The sequence below is a fragment of the Mytilus californianus genome, unplaced genomic scaffold (assembly GCF_021869535.1).
Source record: "Mytilus californianus isolate M0D057914Y unplaced genomic scaffold, xbMytCali1.0.p SCAF_12, whole genome shotgun sequence".
Taxonomy (NCBI): Eukaryota; Metazoa; Mollusca; class Bivalvia; order Mytilida; family Mytilidae; genus Mytilus; species Mytilus californianus.
This window is the reverse complement of record NW_026262604.1, coordinates 3796671-3806029: the sequence shown is the minus strand read 5'-3', so window position 1 is coordinate 3806029 and position 9359 is coordinate 3796671. Positions and strand designations below refer to the sequence as shown.

Below are 9359 nucleotides of genomic sequence, written 5' to 3'. Positions count from 1 at the left end.
AAATAACATTTCGATGATTTTTCAAAATGGCCATCAGTTCGGTCCCAACATTATTGTTCACTATTTCTCTGAATTCGTGTAGAAATAATCCAGTATCATTTATACATCAAAACAGCCATTTCGATATAAAATATCTCTAATTTTACACGCCAAAGTACTTGTCAATATATTTAACAATAATCGTTTCTTATATTACTTCAATCAATATATACCGACACTTTATGAGTACTTAAGATAAGAGTACTTACAAGTAGATGCTTTTTATAGCATATACACAGGTGGAAATCCATAGTGTATTTTTGGATGCAAATTTTTCATCCTAACCTATAAATAAAGATGATTATATAGTTATTATTTCTTCAATATTACATTACTCAATAGAATTTCAATTAAGAGGTAAGAGACAAATACAAATAAATCATATATTTTATTCTTTTAAATGATTGTTAAATATGTGAGAGGACATCAAAGCCATTTAAATCGTTAGTGAAAGATTTATACAAGAAACAAATGAATACCCAGGGAAACAAATAAGATAAAAACAATGCAAATAATCTATAAAGTCAGGTTTAAAAACAAATATGATGATTATAACGGGTAAAGGTCAACCCGAACAAAGGAATCTGAGCTATGCCTGAGAGAGATGAATATCTTAATTTTAAATGATTTTGAAATTTCAATAACACAATATCCGTATTCTGTGTTCAAATAACTCAGTTTCTAAGTAACTTCAGTACTCTAATTTCTCTATGTAAGCTGCAGCAGAAATAAGATGTCATTTTGGGTAAAATTAATCATCAGGCTACTATGCAAATTTTCATGTTATGCAAGTAGAGCTGAGTAATTTATTCTTAAATATATATTTGTGCAAAATACTGCTAAAGAATTAATACAAATTATTATTTTATATTTCATGTAGGGTTTTATTCACGAAGACATAACTATGGATCTTAAACGGGTGAGTTATGTAAGACAATAAAGCACAGTTAAAACAATCATATAGTGATTGATAACATTTAGTGAGGGAATTCGATGTTTGCTATACTACGCACTTTATGACAATACTACTAAACCAATCAGAATAAATTTGTTTTGCAGTTTTTAGAAATGATTTTATTTAGATCCATGCATTATTTGTGAAACAATAAATGTTTTAAAATGATTTTTCTGTATGAAGTCAATAATTATGTAGACTTTTGAAGCCCAAAACTTTCTATTGCATTAAATGCGCAAATAAAAGATCAGAAAACTAAACCAATACAGAACGTTTTTGTAATCATAGGAAAACTTTTGGTTTACAAATTTATATTTTTACAAAAACATGAACTTAAGACATCTGTCATTTTCTCCCTACCTAGATTACCCCTATTGTTTATATGAAGTGGACTGATCAATGTTATTGAATATTACGCAAGTTGATTGGATCAATTTATTATTGATTAACCCTGGGAATATTATATTATGTTCCAGATTTACCTTTAAACTGTTGAAATGTTTATAAAGTCATCAACCTAAAAGTGTACAACAAATAGTATTTAAAAAATGTGTATTAAAACTGATTTATAATTGCTTTTCTTTTTTCATGTACACAAACGTGTATAGGTTTGTGTACAGTAACTTAAATGACTTTCAAACTGGACACTGGACGAGTCCATATTATTGTTATACAGATATAAGATTAGTTACGTATGCAATAGACATGATAAATTAATAAATAATTATAAGTCAGGAGCCTGTTGTTCAGTGGTTGTTGTTAGTTGGCGTGGTTCATAAGTGTTTCTATTTTCTCGTTTTTTATATAGATTAGATCGTTTGTTTCCTGTTTGAATTGTTTTACACTAGTCATTTTGGGGCCCTTTCTAGCTTGCTGTTCGGTGTAGGCCAAGGCTCTGTGTTGAAGGCCGTACTTTGACCTATATTGTTAACTTTTTATACATTGTGACTTGGATGGAGAGTTGTTTCATTGGCACTCATACCACATCTTCTTATTTGTATGAGCCTGTAAGAGCGTTATGATGTTTGACCCATTTTTATATTTAATTTCGTGTTATGGTTTGAACATATTTTTATATACTATCTTTTTTCAAAATGATTCTTTTAAGACTAAATTGCTTTTAGGAATCTATATAAGTTAAATATTTATGTTACAACTTTCTGTTTCCGTCGTAATGCTTAGAAACAAACAATGCATATATATTTTTTCAAGTCAGACTCTATTACACAATCTTTCCTTACTACAAAATAGCAATTCAAGTATGTTATTTTACATCTTTATTTGTTTTCAGAAGGGTTTCAAAAGAGAGATAAAACTAGACGTTAAGAAACATCTAAAGATTGGACTGGAGGTTGCAGTTGGGAAAATGAGGCTATTTGGACGAAAGGGCTTCATATACAAGCATCATGGTATAGTCACAAACATTTGTGATATCACTGAAACTTTCGAAATATTTGAATTAACGGCTCCTGGTTCGTCTGTCAATATATTTCCCGCACTATCACGCAGCTCTCTTGAGCCAAAAGTTGTAAAATCTAGCATTAAGTTCACAACCAAAAACCTTTTCTACTATGAATACACAATTTTTTGTTTTAAGCATAAAATTATCAAGGAAAGAGCAGAATCACTGTTTCCCCTTTTCCAAAGCTGTGGTGTTAAGTATCACCTTTATAAATTTAATTGTGAACATTTTGCAAGTTACTGCTCAACAGGACTGGCATTCAGTATACAGATTTGGCATGGGAATTTAGAAGCAACAACGGCACTTGATAGAAGGTAAGTTTATCCCGTTTCTCTATTTTTTTTATCTCTATTATAAATAACTTACGTTTGGTTAATTGAAGATAACATTCCATATTCTGTAGGCACTATCTGTTGCGGGCCAAAGGCACTAATTTAACTTCGAATACGACTTAACTTGCAGTAAGTAACATGAGAAGGAACAACGTACCATTCCCGAACTTATGAGTTCAATACCAGTATTTGATGATGTCCGTTTTCCTAAATCTATAGTAATCTTGTGTTGTTTGTCCTCTTATTTTATTTACAGTTATATTTAATTTATCAATAAAATGTATACATTTTGAACACACTATTAAAAGGATGTATGTTAGGTTCAACTAATATAAAAATATTGAAAGAAATTAAGATAAGATGTAGTTTGAATGTATATTATAACCAATTTTACTTACATTTGCAGACTTAAATGGTTTATGGATAAAAAACAGACCCGGTAAGCAAACATGTATTAGAGGTAGAGGCAAACAGAGCACAGACTTCATATGTGAAATGTTATATCATACATTATGTTTACTGATTTTGTTGTCAATGAATGCGCTTTGCTTTAAGTGGACTGTAAACAAAGTTTGTGATATTTGTGACGCCATAAAAAGAACGTAGATTTTCAACAAAAAGATAAATATATTGTAATTGTAAAAGCTATGAACCTTTGTCATATTTGTTAAGGTTGAACTTTGTAAATGTTTCACAAACCACGCCTCTTTTGGGGAGATATATAATATTCATAGATAATTAATTTTGTTTACGTACTAGTTCCCAGTTATGATCTCTATGTTATATCTCGTAGAAACATAAAACTTGGGAATGTTACCATTCAAATGTTTGGCGTTGAGCGTTCCTGATGAAGGTAAATCCAGAAAAGCGCTTCGGAAATTATTAAACGTGTTGTTTTCAATTTTTTACCAGTAAATATGCATATGCTTATCAGTCATATTGAAGTCTGTGGAACTCCTATAGTCAATGTAAGGGTAGTATAGAATTTTAGTGTAAGTTTAAACTCTATAGGTTGCATTTCTGTAAATATTGACAATGCAATTTCACATAGGAACTCCCTTTACGGCTAAAACTGTCCCACTTTTACTATGAAGTTTTGAAAAAAATCATATCCTAGAATGGAAAGTTCATATGTACTACAATTTTTTCAACGGTCAAAATATAAGGCTGTGCGGCATATTTTCAACGTTTATATGCCCCGAACTTCGAAGAGTTTAAACTAACACTTAATTTCTTAACTATCCCTACGTTGACTGTGGGATTACCACAGATTTCTAAATAGACAATATGCATGTGTATATTTACTGGTAACATTCCCAAGTTATGTCTCTATGAGATGAAACCTAGAGATCATAACTGGGAACCAGTATGTAAACAAAATTAGTTATCTATGAATATTCTATATCTCCCCAAAAGAGGCGTGGTTTCAGAAACAGCTGTCTTTACAAAGTGCAACCTATACAAACATTTATTCCAATAAAAAACTCTCTAAAAACACTTTTTCTCACATTAATACTTATTTATCAGAATTATAATAGCCTTAAAGAAATCACTGCATAAACTCTAAGTTTTCTTTTACTGTTCATTTGATACCCCCTCCCCTGTTTCAATTTTTTAAAGAATTTGAAAACAAGACTTTAGTTATTGCCAGCTTACCCTATGTGCATGTTTTCTGACATGAAATGCCTAGAACCTGTTTAAAACTGTTCTGATAACATATTGAAAGAATACTGTAAATGTAATGCTTAGCAGTCAATCCTTCAAACATTCAAGATTATATAAAGTATCAAATCCTGCATGTGTCTCCAGTCCACATTTTACTGTATGCCTATTTGTCAATGAAAGTTCACAATTTCTGCCTCAAATGGTCAGTTTAGAATTCTTGTCACAACAGTATCATCTCTTACCATATATCTGACATAATTTAGCTAATATATGAGCTAGAAGTGTTAAACAAAGCCATATTTGCAATAGTTGTATGTATGCAGATACCAGTCTGATGTATAAATTCACTTAAAATTTTATAGAAATGACTGCTAACATTTAAATTTTGCATAACTTCCAAGCACAGTTATTGTTTTCTATATAAAGACCTTTAAAATCATAAAATCATAGCATTTACAATTTAAATTATTTGTTTTATGACCCAGGGGGTAGGCAATTTTCTCTGTTTTTTGCCCCTGGGGCCTCGAATTTCCTAAATTATTCTGCTGTTTCTTGCAATATGGCATATTTAGTACATATTCAGGATAGAACATACTATTGTATGTTTTGTTGAGAAATTTTTGTATTTTAAGCTTGTATTTTTGATGCAGCGGTGACAAAAAAGCAGATTTAGGCGTTACAGCTTACTTTTGGGTTATCGACAGGACAAAAACACCACACCAATAATATTCAGGAAGGATCTATGAGTTTCAATGACTGCGAAGAGTAAATATAATCACTTCTTTTATAAACAATTTAACTTACAAATATGCATATATTATGAATTTATTTTGCATTCAGGGCTTTAAGTTAACTATGCATACTGTAAACTGTGAATTTATGCTGAGTCAACTTAGTTAAGGCCCAGGATTTTCTCAATCTTCATGAAATATTTATAAAACTTCATATTTGATTAATTTCTTTAAAATCTGTGAGATAAACCAAATTTGGTTAAATTCTGTATGTTCTCTTTTTTCACCCAATATAAAGTCGTATAAACGTTGAAAATATGCCGCACAGCCCTATATTTTGACCTTTGAAAAAAATATAGGTGCCTATGAACTTTCCATTCTAGGATATAATTTTTTTCAAAACTTCATAGTAAAAGTGGTACAGTTTTAGCCGTAAAAGGAGTTCCTATGGGAAATTGCATTGTAGATATTTACAGAAATGCAACCTATAATTAATTGATCCTTGTTTGAAATTTTAGGTAGACATAGGGGACATTTTAAAGCCTGTTGACCCTATTCCTTTGACCGAAATCTACATTACCATTCAAGGACTTATCTATTGTACATATTAGAGCTCTTACACTGCAATGCAGTTTACCATACAATTAATATTTCCAAGGGGCATAACTCTTTTAAAAAGAAATTGATAAGCAATGATTTTCGAAATTGTTCGAGACTTTGCATATATAAAAGTCTACATGGTCATATATGAGTTCGATAAAAATCTTGCAAGAAGTATACACACGAGAGCGCGTAAAATCAATTTTCCATATAATCTTTATTTCCAAGGAAAACAGTTTTATGAAACTAATTGATCAACACTGAATTTTTAATTTGTCCAAAACATTGCTGATATAGACGTCTTTTAAAAGTTTTCATAAATTCTGGCAAGAATTGTAAACTTTAAAGAGCTTACAATCAGTTTTCCGTATTATTAATATACTACTACGAATTTAAATAAATCTATCAAGGAAAGAGCATTTATGTACAGCATTGAATACAAATGATTCTACATCTTTTAGATATTTTTTACTTCTAATTTCGCATTGCAGAAAGCTATGCGTGTCTCAGCTATTAGCGTACTTGAAGTATTTTAAAGTATGAGATGCCTTTTACTTGTATATTAAAAAGTGTACTAGATTTTTGATTGGCACATGACCTCGTATTTTACTATCTTATTTTGTTGATAAATTGTTTGGAGCTACATTATACGAAAGTGTAAATCTATCATATTATTGTTGAACGGCAATGTACCATATAGTAAGGATTTAATCAAAATGTAATAGGTAATTACAACATTTAACTTTTGAAATTAAAATGATTAAAATTTGACGGATTTTAAATACCAATTGATATCTATTACAAATTCCTTTGTCAATATTCTGAAAAATATTCTCTGAAGACGACAACGACGACGACGATGATGATGACGATGATGACGACGACGACGATGATGATGATGATGATGATGATGATGATGATGATGATGATGATGATGATGATGATGATGATGATGATGATGATGATGATGATGATGATGATGACGATTATGACGATGATGACGACAACGATTCTTACGATGATTACGATGATGACGATGATGATGATGATGATGATGATGATGATGATGATGATGATGATGATGATGATGATGATGATGATGATGATGATGATGCAATTTTTTTAAAATCTTCAATGAATGTTTCTATTTTAGCAATGAAAGCAACATGAACAACGAACCTGAGGCGTCAACGAAAAACACCGATCAACTGTAGACGATGTGGTGTTGTGTATTGTTCTTATTTTATTTGATGATTTTATTGTACTTAACAAGCCTTTGCATTGTCTTAACATTGTAATCGTACCATTTTCATTTATCATATACAGACGTAATATATATATTGTTATAAAACTGTAAGGAACTTTTGTTAATATCTAAATATATTTTAAATATGTTATGAGTATTCATCAACAAATATAAATAACAAGATGTGGTATGATTGCCAATGAGACAACTCTTCATCCAAGTCACAATGTAGAAAAAATTAACAATTATAGGTTAAACTACGGCCTTCAACGCTGACCCTTGGCTCACACCGAACAGCAAGCTATAAATGGCCACACAATGACAAGTGTAAAACAATTTAAACAGGAAAACCAACGGTCTAATCTATATAAAAACGAGAAAAATCTAGTAGACATATTTTCATCATTAGCAATCAATACAACCAGTAGGAGTACAGTGATATGTTTGCCACCTTACAAACAATGATACGGGTTCAATTGTGAGTGGCACTTTTGATTCGACACTTATTTATGTACCCACAAATAAATCATTATGTAAATCAAATATAATAAGGCAGCCCTATAAAAAGACATTTAGGCAACACGAAAAAGAAATCTGCTTATCCTCGTGGACCATCCAGGATCAAACTCCGGTTTTTTTAGGGTTTGCGTTGCTTAGTTCTTAGTTTGCTATGTTGTGTTTTGTAAACTGTCGTTTGTGTTTGGTCGAGTCGCTTTTCGTTTTTGACGATGACGTTTTTTGAGATTGTAGCGACTTGAATATTCATCATTTTGATATCTTCCTCCTATCGTTGATGATAATACTTGTGAAGCGATCAATTTATCATATTATACGAACTATAAATGAAAAAAGAAGAAATCAAAGCAAGAAAAGATTAAAATGTAATAATATTCTTTGATGATAAGGATGTAGGTTTTATTGATGATGTCGACGATGATGATGGTCCTAGTCAAGTGTTCTACTACTAATCTATCAGTGCTTCTTACTACCTCCCTTACTACTACGAAAGAACTGGTTATTAACTTTTGTAATAAAGCTTATGAAAATAATGGTATTAATTATTTTTGGAGTGTTAAAAATTCTTTAGAGGTTTTAGATAAAATACATGCTTTTGATGGTCCTTTTAATTCTGTTGACAGTTATGATTTTTCTACTCTCTACACTACACCCCCACACAATCTAATAAAGAAAAAGTTTTCATATTTTATAAAATGGTCTTTCGAAAAATCTCATTGTAAATTTATTTGCTGTTTAAAGCCTTTTTCTGTAACGAAAAAGGAAAGTATGCTAGATACACTTACTGGAAATGTGAGGATATGATTGAAGCTTTAAATTTTCTCCTAGATAACATATATGTACGTTTCGGCGATAAAGTTTATCGTCAGGTAGTAGGTATTCCTATGAGCACTAACTGCGCCCCTTTAATAACAGATTTATTCCTGTATTGCTATGAATCTCAGTTTATGAACAAACTCAGTAAAGACACATCATTGTTACATTTGGTTGATACATTCAACCATACCTACCGTTATCTGGATGATATTTTTTCGTTAAATAATCCAGAGTTCTCTAAATATACTACCGAAATTTACCCAAAAGAACTTACTTTAACTATATCTAACATAAACAGCAGCAGTTGTCCTTTTGTAGATTTAGACATTTCAATTTCTAAAGGGAAACTCCATACTTAAATTTACGAAAAAAGAGACGATTTTTCATTCCCTATTGTTAATTTTTCTTTTTTAGACGGCGATGTGCCTTTGGCTCCATCATACGGTGTTTATATATCCCAACTCGTTCGGTATGCCCGTGTGTGTAATGATGTCATAGATTTTAACGAACGTAATCAATGCATCACTGGTAAATTATTAAGTCAGGGATTTCGTTACCATAATTACTTAAAACTTTTACTAAATTCTTTCATAGATACAAAGATTTGATTAGTAAATTTGACTGTACCTGTAGAAAACCTATTAAAAATGGTATTTCACATCCTAAATTTTACGGTAATATTGTACGTAAAGCGCGGAAATCACTATGTGATCCGTGTAAACTCATCGAACCTTTAAACTAACTTATTAGTAAAGGTTACCGTACCGATGTTGTAATTAGATCTCTATATATAGTTTACAGTGGCAATAATATCGATTTTGTCATTAGCAAATTAAAACATAACTAAATTTGTATTTTCTTTTCAAACGGGATGTATAGAGACACACACACGTTCATTTTTATCTATAAAGAAGTCGCTCCTAACTATCCTACTACCTGTCGATACAGGCATTGCACAAGTCATGTCTTCTTTGACTGTTCATGACGTTAAATACTA

The 9359-nt window shown here is 30.9% G+C and overlaps 1 long non-coding RNA gene across 1 annotated transcript; it reads left to right on the top strand.

The window, feature by feature from the left end:
- Positions 1-838: 838 nt before the first annotated feature.
- LOC127722344 (uncharacterized) lies at positions 839-7181 on the top strand. The gene is made up of 4 exons (XR_007991705.1): positions 839-958; positions 2286-2770; positions 3195-3227; positions 6938-7181. It is a non-coding gene; the product is annotated as an uncharacterized LOC127722344 (long non-coding RNA).
- The last annotated feature ends 2178 nt before the right edge of the window (positions 7182-9359 follow it).